Source organism: Triticum aestivum, chromosome 1A, assembly GCF_018294505.1.
Source record: "Triticum aestivum cultivar Chinese Spring chromosome 1A, IWGSC CS RefSeq v2.1, whole genome shotgun sequence".
NCBI lineage: Eukaryota > Viridiplantae > Streptophyta > Magnoliopsida > Poales > Poaceae > Triticum > Triticum aestivum.
Window position 1 is genome coordinate 157,748,437 of NC_057794.1, and position 15,665 is coordinate 157,764,101.

The window sequence follows — 15,665 nt, forward strand, 5'->3', positions numbered from 1 at the left end:
TTAAGATAACAAGGCAATATAATGATATCCCAACAAGTAAATAATGTTCCAACAAGGAACGGTCTCCAATCTTCACCTGCAACTAGCAACGCTATAAGAGGGGCTGAGCAAAGCGGTAACACAGTCAATCAACGGTTTGCTAGGACATGGTGGGTTAGAGGTTTAACATGGCAATTTGGGAGGCATGATAAGCAAGTGGTAGGCATCATAGCATAGGCATACCAAAAGAGCGAGCATCTAGCATAGCAAAGATAGTAGTGATTTCGAGGGTATGATCATCTTGCCTGCAAAGTTGTCAGAGTTGACTGGATCCTTGAAAGCAAACTCAACGGGCTCCTCGTTAGCGAACTCGTCTCCCGGCTCTACCCAAACAAGACAAACAAGCAACAAGGACACAATCAACCACGTGCAAGGCTCAAACAATAAAATGCAAGGATGGTATGCTATGCGGGATGCAAAATGTGATGCATATGCAAGATTTGACAAGGAATGAATGAACCTGGCCTCAACTTGGAAATCCAAGTGTGCCACTAGAAAGATGAGCTGAAATCGCTTGAAAATGATATAAAGAACGCCGGAATCGGAGTTACGGTTTGGAAATGGCAAGCAATTCAAATATGACCATGATCTGCGATTTACAGCAAGTAGCCATCTAAATGCAACAAGATGAACATGCTACAACACCCAAACATGGCATAAAAATACATGGCAGGGATCCATTCAAGATTCTTAACAAAATACTAGCACTGAGCTACGGCCAATTCATCCATTAACAGGTTCAAACAAGCATGGCAAAAATGCATTTGGTAAACAGATTTCAGACTTAGTGAAATTAACACTTGTCTGGAATTTCAGATCAGATAGCACTCTTCGGAGCATGAAAACTATATGGAGCTGCAGCAAGCGACTAGCATCTATGGTGGCTATCCTGTTCGCAAAAGAGAGCGAGAAGAGGAGGCAAAGCGCGAACGAGTAACTAGAGGACGACCTGCGCAAGCATTACTCCAATACCGTGTTCACTTCCCGGACTCCGCCGAGAAGAGACCATCACGGTAACTCACACTGTTGATTCATTTTAATTAAGTTAAGGTTCAAGTTATCTACAACCGGACATTAAAAAATTCCCATCTGCCCATAACCGCGGGCACGGCTTTCAAAATTTCAAATCCCTGCAGGGGAGTCCCAACTTAGCCCATGACAAGCTCTCACGGTCAATGAAGGAATAGACCTCCTCCCGAGACATTCCGATCAGACTCGGTATCCCGGTTCTACAAGACAACTCCGACAATGGTAAAACAAGTCCAGCAACACCACCCGCTGTGCCGACAAATCCCGATAGGAGCTGCGCATATCTCATTCTCAGGGCACATCGGATAAGCTAAGCGTACGGGAGCCAACGTAACCCAAGTTGCCAAGGGACGACCCCGCACGGTGCTCTAGGTTGGACCAACGCTCAGAGGAGCACTGGTCCGGGGGGTTTAAAATAAGATGACCCTTGAGTCCACGAAACCCAAGGGAAAAGGCTAGGTGGCAAATGGTAAAACCAAGGTTGGGCATTGCTGGAGGAGTTTTATTCAAGGCGGACTGTCAAGGGGTTCCCATTATAACCCAACCGCGTAAGGAACGCAAAATCCGGGAACATAACACCGATATGACGGAAACTAGGGCGGCGAGAGTGGAACAAAATACTAGGCGAGAGGCCGAGCCTTCCACCCTTTACCAAGTATATAGATGCATTAAGATAACAAGGCAATATAATGATATCCCAACAAGTAAATAATGTTCCAACAAGGAACGGTCTCCAATCTTCACCTGCAACTAGCAACGCTATAAGAGGGGCTGAGCAAAGCGGTAACATAGTCAATCAACGGTTTGCTAGGACATGGTGGGTTAGAGGTTTAACATGGCAATTTGGGAGGCATGATAAGCAAGTGGTAGGCATCGTAGCATAGGCATAGCAAAAGACCGAGCATCTAGCATAGCAAAGATAGTAGTGATTTCGAGGGTATGATCATCTTGCCTGCAAAGTTGTCAGAGTTGACTGGATCCTCGAAAACAAACTCAACGGGCTCCTTGTTAGCGAACTCGTCTCCCGGCTCTACCCAAACAATACAAACAAGCAACAAGGACACAATCAACCACGTGCAAGGCTCAAACAATAAAATGCAAGGATGGTATGCTATGCGGGATGCAAAATGTGATGCATATGCAAGATTTGACAAGGAATGAATGAACCTGGCCTCAACTTGGAAATCCAAGTGTGCCACTGGAAAGATGAGATGAAATCGCTTGAAAACGATATAAAGAACGCCGGAATCGGAGTTACGGTTTGGAAATGGCAAGCAATTCAAATATGACCACGATCTGCGATTTACAGCAAGTAGCCATCTAAATGCAACAAGATGAACATGCTACAGCACCCAAACATGGCATAAAAATACATGGCAGGGATCCATTCGAGATTCTTAACAAAATACTAGCACTGAGCTACGGCCAATTTATCCATTAACAGGTTCAAACAAGCATGGCAAAAATGCATTTGGTAAACAGATTTCAGACTTAGTGAAATTAATACTTGTCTGGAATTTCAGATCAGATAGCACTCTTCGGAGCATGAAAACTATATGGAGCTACAGTAAGCGACTAGCATCTATGGTGGCTATCCTGTTCGCAAAAGAGAGCGAGAAGAGGAGGCAAAGCGCGAACGAGTAACTAGAGGACGACCTGCGCAAGCATTACTCCAACACCGTGTTCACTTCCCGGACTCCGTCGAGAAGAGACCATCACGGTAACTCACACTGTTGATTCATTTTAATTAAGTTAAGGTTCAAGTTATCTACAACCGGACATTAGCAAATTCCCATCTGCCCATAACCGCGGGCACAACTTTCGAAAGTTCAAATCCCTGCAGGGGAGTCCCAACTTAGCCCATGACAAGCTCTCACGGTCAACGAAGGAATAGACCTCCTCCCGAGACATTCCAATCAGACTCGGTATCCCGGTTCTACAAGACAACTCCGACAATGGTAAAACAAGTCCAGCAACACCACCCGCTGTGCCGACAAATCCCGATAGGAGCTGCACATATCTCATTCTCAGGGCACACCGGATAAGCTAAGCGTACGGGAGCCAACGTAACCCAAGTTGCCAAGGGACGACCCCGCACGGTGCTCTAGGTTGGACCAACGCTCAGAGGAGCACTGGTCGGGGGGTTTAAAATAAGATGACCCTTGAGTCCGCGAAACCCAAGGGAAAAGGCTAGGTGGCAAATGGTAAAACCAAGGTTGGGCATTGCTGGAGGAGTTTTATTCAAGGCGGACTGTCAAGGGGTTCCCATTATAACCCAACCGCGTAAGGAACGCAAAATCCGGGAACATAACACCGATATGACGAAATCTAGGGCGGTGAGAGTGGAACAAAACACTAGGCGAGAGGCCGAGCCTTCCACCCTTTACCAAGTATATAGATGCATTAAGATAACAAGGCAATATAATGATATCCCAACAAGTAAATAATGTTCCAACAAGGAACGGTCTCCAATCTTCACCTGCAACTAGCAACGCTATAAGAGGGGTTGAGCAAAGCGGTAACATAGTCAATCAACGGTTTGCTAGGACATGGTGGGTTAGAGGTTTAACATGGCAATTTGGGAGGCATGATAAGCAAGTGGTAGGCATCGTAGCATAGGCGTAGCAAAAGAGCGAGCATCTAGCATAGCAAAGATAGTAGTGATTCGAGGGTATGATCATCTTGCCTGCAAAGTTGTCAGAGTTGACTGGATCCTTGAAAGCAAACTCAACGGGCTCCTCGTTAGCGAACTCGTCTCCCGGCTCTACCCAAACAATACAAACAAGCAACAAGGACACAATCAACCACGTGCAAGGCTCAAACAATAAAATGCAAGGATGGTATGCTATGCGGGATGCAAAATGTGATGCATATGCAAGATTTGACAAGGAATGAATGAACCTGGCCCCAACTTGGAAATCCAAGTGTGCCACTGGAAAGATGAGATGAAATCGCTTGAAAACGATATAAAGAACGCCGGAATCAGAGTTACGGTTTGGAAATGGCAAGCAATTCAAATATGACCACGATCTACGATTTACAGCAAGTAGCCATCTAAATGCAACAAGATGAACATGCTACAGCACCCAAACATGGCATAAAAATACATGGCAGGGATCCATTCAAGATTCTTAACAAAACACTAGCACTGAGCTACGGCCAATTCATCCATTAACAGGTTCAAACAAGCATGGCAAAAATGCATTTGGTAAACAGATTTCAGACTTAGTGAAATTAACACTTGTCTGGAATTTCAGATCAGATAGCACTCTTCGGAGCATGAAAACTATATGGAGCTGCAGCAAGCGACTAGCATCTATGGTGGCTATCCTGTTAGCAAAAGAGAGCGAGAAGAGGAGGCAAAGCACGAACGAGTAACTAGAGGACGACCTGCGCAAGCATTACTCCAACACCGTGTTCACTTCCCGGACTCCGCCGAGAAGAGACCATCACGGTAACTCACACTGTTGATTCATTTTAATTAAGTTAAGGTTCAAGTTATCTACAACCGGACATTAACAAATTCCCATCTGCCCATAACCGCGGGCACGGCTTTCGAAAGTTCAAATCCCTGCAGGGGAGTCCCAACTTAGCCCATGACAAGCTCTCGCGGTCAACGAAGGAATAGACCTCCTCCCGAGACATTCCGATCAGACTCGGTATCCCGGTTCTACAAGACAACTCCGACAATGGTAAAACAAGTCCAGCAACACCACCCGCTGGGCCGACAAATCCCGATAGGAGCTGCACATATCTCATTCTCAGGGCACACCGGATAAGCTAAGCGTACGGGAGCCAACGTAACCCAAGTTGCCAAGGGACGGCCCCGCACGGTGCTCTAGGTTGGACCAACGCTCAAAGGAGCACTGGCCCGGGGGGGGGGGGGTTTAAAATAAGATGACCCTTGAGTCCGTGAAATCCAAGGGAAAAGGCTAGGTGGCAAATGGTAAAACCAAGGTTGGGCATTGCTGGAGGAGTTTTATTCAAGGCGGACTGTCAAGGGGTTCCCATTATAACCCAACCGCGTAAGGAACGCAAAATCTGGGAACATAACACCGATATGACGGAAACTAGGGCGGCGAGAGTGGAACAAAACACTAGGCGAGAGGCCGAGCCTTCCACCCTTTACCAAGTATATAGATGCATTAAGATAACAAGGCAATATAATGATGTCCCAACAAGTAAATAATGTTCCAACAAGGAACGGTCTCCAATCTTCACCTGCAACTAGCAACGCTATAAGAGGGTGTGAGCAAAGCGGTAACATAGTCAATCAACGGTTTGCTAGGACAAGGTGGGTTAGAGGTTTAACATGGCAATTTGGGAGGCATGATAAGCAAGTGGTAGGCATCGTAGCATAGGCATAGCAAAAGAGCGAGCATCTATCATAGCAAAGATAGTAGTGATTTCGAGGGTATGATCATCTTGCCCGCAAAGTTGTCAGAGTTGACTGGATCCTCGAAAGCAAACTCAACGGGCTCCTTGTTAGCGAACTCGTCTCCCGGCTCTACCCAAACAAGACAAACAAGCAACAAGGACACAATCAACCACGTGCAAGGCTCAAACAATAAAATGCAAGGATGGTATGCTATGCGGGATGCAAAATGTGATGCATATGCAAGATTTGACAAGGAATGAATGAACCTGTCCTCAACTTGGAAATCCAAGTGTGCCACTGGAAAGATGAGATGAAATCGCTTGAAAACGATATAAAGAACGCCGGAATCGGAGTTACGGTTTGGAAATGGCAAGCAATTCAAATATGACCACGATCTGCGATTTACAGCAAGTAGCCATCTAAATGCAACAAGATGAACATGCTACAGCACCCAAACGTGGCATAAAAATACATGGCAGGGATCCTTTCAATATTCTTAACAAAATACTAGCAGTGAGCTACGGCCAATTCATCCATTAACAGGTTCAAACAAGCATGGCAAAAATGCATTTGGTAAACAGATTTCAGACTTAGTGAAATTAACACTTGTCTGGAATTTCAGATCCGATAGCACTCTTTGGAGCATGAAAACTATATGTACAGGACCTGAACATGGCAAAGTAAAGCATGGCATGGAGCTACTCAAAGAGCTTAACAAAAGTCCCTTAGTGACCTTGAGCCAAAAGGGATCAGAAAATACATTGCAAGCATGTGAACATGGAAAAAACATAAACAGTTCACAAACTTTGTGAAAACTGGAGCATGCTGAAACAGATATCAAGTAGGCATGTTTACGAGCTCGATGCACTCACTACAGAGCTTGTCATGAAAAGCTAAGCATACACTCATCAATAATACACAAAATACAAGCTAGACATGGCAAGAACAATAACATAGCATGCACGGATCAACTACAACATCCTTGGCAAAATTGCTAACAAGTAGACAATCTGCCCAGATTCACGAAATGACAAAAGTAGAGCTCGATTGACTCAAGCTAGGGTGCTCCATAATTGCAAACAAAGACATGGACGGATAGAACACTACAAGATTAACAAAACATCCTTACTGATCATTCTCAAAAGAGGCACGGATCACTAGGAAACAACATGAACATATGGCATAGTGAGATAACAGTCCAAGGACTTAGTGGAAATGCTAAGTCCCTGAAATCAGCATTAACGAATGCTCCACTTTGCAAGCTTGTGCTAGTCACCACACACATCACAAAAATACATGGGTTGCACCTCTGGATAGATGGCAAAATATATAACAAAACTCATGAAGAGCTCAGGGGCATATCATGCACACAATAATCATGGCAAAAATGACAAATATCTAACTGGAGCAGCAGATCTGACAATTATCTCAAATAGCATCCTTCCAACAGCATTTCGGGCATCAAGATGAACTCAAATGAAAATGATGCAATGAGATGAAATGATGTGCTCTCGGAGACGAACATTTGATATGCTATATGCCCAAAATGGAGTTATGGGTGCAAAGTTACGACACGATGAACAAGGGCATTTGAACTGCAGACTTAGGAAAAATTATACCCTCCGGATCTAGGGTTCGTCGTCGGCGCGCGAACCGAGGACTCCAGCAAGACGAATCTGGTTCCGGCGAGGTCGGAGAAGGACGATGAGGGCGGGGCCGACTAGATCCGGGCACAGGGGGCTCCTCTCTGGCCGGATCGCGCCGGATCCGGCAGGGCGGCGAAGAACGGCGGCGGGGCGAGCTCGGCACGGGGCGGCGACCGGTGAGCGGAAGGTGGCGGCGCGGCGAGCTCGGTCTTGGCGCGCGGCGGCTGGAGCAGACCTGAGGCACCGGCACGGAGAAGGGAAGGCACCGGGCGGTGGGGGGGCGAGTGGGCCGCGGGGGCCGGATACGGGCTCGGCGGGCCCACGCGGGATCGTCGGCGATGTGGGGCGCCCACGCCACGTGGCGCACCCCGGTTGGCTACGGGCGGCGGCGGACGTGTCCGGACCGATTCGGACACGTCCGGCGGCGAGGGGAGCTGATTTTAGGGTTTCGGGGGAGAAGGAGATTCGGATTTCGGAGGGGGTCTTTATATAGGCATAGGAGGAGTTAGGAGAGTCCAAATGAGGTGCGGTTTTCGGCCACGCGATCGTGATCGAACGCTCTAGATGATGGAGAGGGTTTTGGTGGGTTTTGGGCCAAATTGGGGGGGGGGGTGTTGGGCTGCAATGCACACGAGGCCTTTTCGGTCCCTCGGTTAACCGTTGGAGCATCAAACGAAGTCCAAATGGTACGAAACTTAACAGGCGGTCTACCGGTAGTAAACCAAGGCCGCTTGGCAAGTCTCGGTCCAATCTGAAATTTTTTAATCCTGGCACACGAAAGAAAAGTAGAAATGACCACCGGAGGAGAACGAAGCGCCGGAATGCAAAACGGACAACGGGGAAAATGCTCGAATGCATGAGATGAACACGTATGCAAATGCAATGCACATGATGACATGATATGAGATGCATGACAACGACAACAACACACAGAGACAAAAACTCAAACCCGAGAAAATAAAATAACTTAAGGCCGGAAACGGCAAGAGTTGGATTACATATTGGGTAATTCATATCCGGGGTGTTACAACACTCCACCACTACGAAAGGATCTCGTCCCGAGATCTAGGACTGAAAGAACGCCGGGTACTCAGAATGGAGGTGATCCTCGCGTTCCCAGGTAGCTTCACGGTCGGAATGGTGTGACCACTTGACTTTGAGGAATTTGATTGACTTGTTGCGAGTCTTGCATTCAGTCTCTTCAAGAATAGCAACGGGGTGCTCACGATATGAGAGATCTTCTTGGAGCTCAATGTCCTCGAAGTTGACGGTGCGTTCAGGAGTCTTGAAGCACTTTCACAGCTGAGAGACATGGAACACGTCATGAACATTTGCAAAGTTTGAAGGAAGCTCGAGTTGGTAGGCGAGATCGCCTCTCTTGCTGACAATCTTGAAAGGTCCCATGTATCTAGGGGCAAGCTTCTCTTTGATACTAAAGCGGCGAGTACCTTTCATAGGGGAGACGCGGAGGTAAACATGATCTCCGATCTCGAAAGCCAAATCACGGTGCTTACTATCATAGTAGCTCTTCTGGCGGGATTGGGCTGCTTTGAGGTTATCTCAAATGACTTTGCACATTTCCTCTGCCTCTGTGATTAAGTCATTTCCCAAAAGCTAACGTTCGCCAGTTTCAGACCTATTGAGAGGGGTACGACACTTCCTGCCATACAGAATTTCAAATGGGGCCTTGCCCGAACTTGCTTGAAAACTGTTGTTGTAGGAGAATTCAGCATATGAAGACAATCCTCCCACTTCATGCCGAAGGAGATCACACAAGCCCTGAGCATATCTTCAAGAATCTGGTTGACACGCTCGACTTGACCGCTAGTTTGAGGATGGAAAGCTGTGCTGAAGCGGATGTTGGTGCCCATGGCCTTCTAAAAAGAATCCCAAAACTTGGAGGTAAAGATGCTGCCACGGTCTAAAGATATCACTTGAGGAATACCGTGCAGAGAGACAATCCGAGAGGTATAGAGTTCCGCCAATTGAGCTGCAGTGATTGACTCTTTGATAGGCAGAAAGTGAGCCACTTTAGTGAGTTTGTCGATGACAACGAATATAGCATCATTGCCATGCTTGGACTTTGGAAACCCAGTCATGAAGTCCATCTCAATGTGGTCAAACTTCCATTCTGGAATGGCAAGAGGTTGGAGGAGACCCGCTGGCCTTTGGTGTTCTGCCTTCACTCTTCTGCAGACATCACATTCATTTTCACGAATTGAGCAATCTCGCGCTTCATTCGAGTCCACCAATAAGTCTGCTTGAGGTCCTGATACATCTTCGTGCTCCCAGGGTGGATGGAGAGGAGAGAATTGTGAGCCTCATTCATGATCACTTTACGAAGGTCACCTTTGGGCACCAAAATACGATCCTCGAAGAAGAGAGTATCCTTGTCATCAAGGCGGTAGCACTTGTACTTGGGTTGACTCTTGGCAATCCCAATCTTCACCTTTTTCACCATAGCATCAAGAAGTTGAGCTTGGTGAATCTGGTCTTCCAAGGTAGGAGAGACTTGAAGGTTGGCGAGGAAACCTTGAGGAACAACTTGCAGATTAAGTTTGCGGAAAGCTTCACAAAGCTCGGGTTGATAAGGCTTGAGAATCAGACTGTTGCAATAAGCCTTCCTGCTCAATGCGTTAGCAATCACATTGGCCTTGCCTGGAGTATACTCGATACTCGGATTATACTCTTGAATCATTTCAACCCATTGAGTTTGCCTGAGGTTGAGATTAGGTTGAGTGAAGATGTACTTGAGACTCTTGTGATTAGTGAAAATGTCCACTTTTATTCCCAATAAGAGATGTCTCCAAGTCAAAAGAGCATGCACAACTGCCGCCAACTCAAGATCATGAGTGGGGTAGTTCTTCTCATTGGGCTTCAACTGGCGAGAGGTATAAGCCACAACTTTATTTTCTTGCATCAACACTGCGCCAAGACCTTGGAGAGAGGCATCACGAAAGACCTCGTACGGCTTGGACTCATCAGGCGGAGTCAGAACTGGAGCAGTGACCAATTTCTCTTTCAAAGTGTTGAAAGCAATGTCACACTCCGGAGACCAAACGTACTTGACGTGCTTCTGGAGAAGATTTGAGAGAGGTTTTGCGATCTTAGAAAAGTTTTCAACGAATCTTCGACAATAGCTTGCGAGACCGAGGAAGCTACGGAGTTGCTTCACGTTCTAAGGAGGTTCCCAATTCACAATTGCAGACACCTTCTCAGGATTCACCGCAATGCCCTTGGCAGAGATGATATGACCAAGATAAAGAACCTCATCGAGCCAAAATTCGCACTTGGAGAACTTGGTGTAGACCTGGTGTTCCCTCAGCTTATCGAGTACCAAACGCAAGTGCTTGGCATGATCTTCCTTGTTCTTCGAGAAAACCAGAATGTCGTCGAGATAGACCAAAACAAAGTCATTGGTGTAGGCGTTGAAGATGAAGTTCATCATGTGAGAGAACGTCGGAGGAGCGTTGACGAGGCCAAAAGACATGACAGTGTATTCATATGACCCATAGCTTGTCCTGAAAGCCGTCTTGGGAATATCTTGCTCACGGATTCGAATCTGATGATAACCCATACGGAGATCAAGCTTGGAGAATACTTGGGCACCTTTGAGTTGTTCGAACAGCTTGTTGATGTTGGGAAGTGGGTATTTGTTCTTGATGGTCTTCTTGTTCAATGGACGGTAGTCAACACAAAGTCGGTCCGTTCCATCCTTCTTCTTCACAAAAAGAACACCACAACCCCACAGAGAAGAACTAGGCCGGATGAGACCCATTCTCTCTTGAATATTGAGTTACTTCTTCAGCTCCTTCAACTCTTCAGGTCCGAGCTTGTAGGGACGCTTGCATACTGGTTCCGTGCCAGGCTCAAGATCCATGCCGAATTCAACTAGCCGGTGCGGAGGCATTCCTGGAAGCTCTTCTGGAAAGACGTCTTGATATTCACAAATGACTGGAATTTGCGAGATAGCATCTAGTTCACCCTTCTCATTGAGGGAGAACAGACGGATGGTATCGTCATTCGCGGCAAAGACAATTACATTCTCAGACGAATAAGTCAATTGAATCTGCCTGGCTGCACAATCAAGCTGAGCCTTGTGCTTAGAAAGCCAATCCATCCCGAGAATAAGATCAATATCCAAATTACCAAGGACCATTGGAGAAGCCAGAAACTTGAAATCACCCATCATGATAGAAACATCCGGGACTATTGAAGTAGCCCTCATAGACTTAGCTGGAGAAACCACTCCCATTGGTTTACCCAACATTTGCGAAACGAAGTCATGCTTGGAAACAAATGATCTTGACATGAAACAATGCGATGCACCAGTGTCAAAAAGAACTTTTGCGGGAAAAGAGTTAACTTGAAAGTTACCCATGATGACATCTGACGAGTCCTCTGCCTGAGCTGCATTCAGCAAGTTGACCTTGGCGTGCTTGGGATTATGCTTGACCATAGCTCTACTTGCCGATCTCACAGGAGGAGGAGGAGGGAGACGCCTCTGATTGAAGCATTTGTTGGCATAGTGACCCTTCTATTGGCACTTGTTGCACGTGACCTCTAAAAGGGGACGGTGATACGGAGCACTCGATCTTGGAGCTTGAGACGAAGTCTTGTTCTGCAAGCCAGGGTTGGGTGGGTGGGAAGATCCACTTCCACCTTTGCTCTTCTGCTGATACGGCTGACGAAACAGAGGAGGAGGAAGCCAATACTTCTGCTGCTTGGCCACTTGAGTAGAGGAAGAAGGAGTAGTGTCTCTGACTTGCTTCTTGGAAGCATCACACCTCATTTGAGCAGCCTCTTGATTCAATGCCATGTTGTAGAACTCATCGTACCTCAAGGGCTCAAAGAGAACAAGAGCTAGCTGGATTTCTTCTCTGAGACCACCCCTGAACTGGTATATCATGCTCTTCTCATCAGGTACGTCCTGCTTAGCAAAGCGGGCGAGCTTCTGAAACAACTTGTTGTAGTCATAGACAGACAAAGAGCCTTGCTTCAGGTTGCGGAATTCCTCACGCTTGCTTTCAACCACGCTCTGAGGAATATGATGAGCTTTGAAGTCTTGACGAAATTCATCCCAGGTAATCACACGTCCCCCTCTGGAATCCTTGTACTGCTGGAACTATTCTGCAGCTTGGTCTTTGAGTTGGAAGGAAGCGAACTTGACGAAGTCCTCAGGCCTGACGTTACTGCACTCGAAATGCTTGCACAGATCCACGAGCCAATCGTCAACATCAGTTGCCTCAACACAATTGCTGAAAGTCTTTGGCCCGTTAGCAAGGAACTGGTTGAGTGTAGCAAAGTGATTCTGATTGTTGCCTTGGTTGCCTTGGTTCGCTTGATTGCGCTCTTGAAGAATTTGCATGATCAACTGTGTGTTTGCATTGGTTGCGGCCATCACAGCTTGCCATGCCTCCGGAGGAGGAGGAGGAGGTGGCGGATCCTGATTCTGATTGGTGCTCTTAGCGGGAGCCATCCTGAAGAGGGTGACAACTGTTAGCACATTGATAGACAAATATTGAAACTGAATCCAACGGAATGAAAATTGCAACTTAAAGTCTTCACATTCGAACAAAATGAACGAATGCATTCCTCTTGAAATGGTCACATATCCATAAATTTAGAAGCCACTTAGAATTTAGGTAGAGAAATAAATCAACAAGGTACAGATCAAGAACGAATACTCGGTAAGAAATCCCAATCTCAAACCAAATATCCATGGAAGAAGAACTAGAGCTACAAGAATTCCCACCTATGAAACTCCCGAACCTTTCCGGTTATGCAATCAGGTGTTGGGGATACAGGGGAAGCATAATATCTCACCCAAATCTAGCAATTCCTACATCCAGCTGTATCCATCCTTCAACACATAACCGAGAAAACTTCGGAAACCATCTACCTCAACCTTCGAAAAAGCATCCGTTATACAAGTTATGGCGATACTCCCGAACTCCCGCCCTAGTACTGGGTGGCGTCGAGGTTATCTCACCAACGAACTGCATAAAAGAGATTTTCGATATCGGCGTACTAAACTCAGGTATTCCAGAATTGCAATGATAAAATTGTGACGACAACACCTCGGAGCTCAACTCCCCGGGACACTGCCACAACCCCTAAAGACAGGAGGCACCAAGAACAATGTTATCGTCACAAAACCATCGGAACGATTCCAAGATACCCGCGTGATCCTAAATTTTTTTTAGTGAAATTTGAGAAGAGAAGAGTCAAAATTCTACGTCAGGATGCCTTACTAGAGCGATGAGGAGACTGGGAAGTAAAAAGAATTCCTAAACTCTCCGATATATAATTCCTAAATGACTCAAAACATTTTTCTAGACTCAACAATGGCTGCTAAAACGATCAAGCAATGGGGCTCCTAAGGTCGGGGAAGGCTCTGATTACCAACTTGTAACGCCCTCGATGTGGCTATAGCTCCCACATGTCGAGGCACGACTTAGAGGCATAACCGCATTGAAAGCGATGTCGCAAGTTAGGCAATCATCACAACATCCCATGTAATATAGATAATAAAAGGGGAGGTACATAGTTGGCTTACACTCGCCACGTCAATCAAGTACATAAATAGCATTACAACATTCAAACACTCATGGCCCGACTACGGCGCCAAAATAAAAGATAACCCAACATGCGACACGGTCCCGATCACCCCAACTGGGCACCACTACTGATCATTAGGGAAAGACACGTAGTATCATTGAGAGTCCTCATCGAACTCCCACTTGAGCTCAAGCGCGTCATCTGGAGCGGAAACATCAGGCCCTGCTATAACACCCCGGATGTGATTTACCCAATATGTACTCCAACTCTTGTCATTTCCAGCGTTAAGTTATTTTATTTTCTCGGGTTCGGGTCTTTGTCTCCGTGTGGTGTTATCATTGTCATGCATCTCATATCATGTCATCATGTGCATTGCATTTGCATACGTGTTCATCTCATGCATTCGAGCTTTTTTCCCCGTTGTCCGTTTTGCATTCCGGCGCTTCGTTCTCCTCCGGTGGTCATTTCTACCTTTCTCTCGCGTGTGGGTATTAAACATTTCCGGATTGGACCGAGACTTGCCAAGCAGCCTTGGTTTACTACCGGTAGACCGCCTGTCAAGTTTCGTATCATTTGGACTTCGTTTGATACTCCAATGGTTAACCGGGGGACCGAAAAGGCCTCGTGTGTGTTGCAGCCCAACACCCCTCCAAGTTGGCCCAAAACCCACCAAAACCCTCTCCATCATCTAGAGCGTTTGATCACGATCGCGTGGCCGAAAACCGCACCTCATTTGGACTCTCCTAGCTCCTCCTATGCCTATATAAAGACCCCTCCTCCAAATTCGCGAATCCCCTCTCCTAAACCCTAAAAAATCCCAGATCCGGCCGCGCCGGACACGTCCAACTCCGACCGGACGTTGTCCGCCGCCGCCGGCGGCCAACCATGCCTTGCCACATGGCGGCCGTGTGCCCACATCGCCACCGGCCCGGGCAGGCCCGCACCGGGCCCTCCAAGCCCATCGGGCGCCGCCACCCTTCGCCGCCGATCCGCTCCGCTCCACCCGCCTCAGCCTGTCTCCGCCGCGCCGCCGCGGTGCCTTCACCGCCAACGAGCCGGCGCCGTTGCCTCCCGGCGTCCTGCTCGCCGCCCCGCGCCGTGGGCGCCGCCCCGCCGCCTCTCCGGCTCCCCGCCGGCCGGATCCGGCGCGAGCCGGCCCGGGAGCGCCTCCCCGCTGCCTCCTCATTCAACTCCGACGATCCCCGTCGCAGTTGCTTGCCAACCTCGATCCACGTGACGCCGGATCTCAGATCTGAAAAACTCCTCTCGGGTTGACTTTTTGCCCGAAACCCTAGTTCATGTTGCCTTGTTCATCGTGCCGTAACTTTGCATCCGTAGCTCCGTTTCGCGCATATAGCATATCAAAATGTTCGTCTCAGAGAGTACATCATTTCGTTCCATTGCATAATTTTCATTTGAGTTCATATTGATGCCCGAAATGCTGTTAGAAGAGGGCTACTTGAGATAATTGTCAGATCTGCTGCTCCATTTAGATATTTGTCATTTTTGCCATGATTATTGTGTGCATGATATGCCCATGAGCTCTACATATGTTTTGTTAAGGGTTTTGCCATCTTTCCAGAGGTGCAACCCATGTATTTTTGTGATGTGTGTGGTGACTAGCACAATCTTGCAAAGTGAGGCACTTGGTAATGCTGATTTCAGGGACTTAGCATTTCCACTAAGTCCTTAAGCTGTTTATCTCATATGGCCATATGTTCATATTGTTTCCTAGTGATCCGTGCCTCTTTTGAGGATGATCAGTAAGGATGTTTTGTTAATCTTGTAGTGCTATATCCATCCATGTCTTTGTTTGCAATTATGGAGCACCCTAGCTTGAGTCAATCAAGCTCTACTTTTGCTACTTCGTGAATCTGGGCAGATTGTCTACTTGTTAGCGATTTTGCCGATGATGTGGTAGTTGATCCGTGCATGCTATGGTATTGTTCTTGCCATGCCTAGCTTGCATTTTGTGTATTCTTGATGGGTGTATGATTAAGTTTCCATGACTT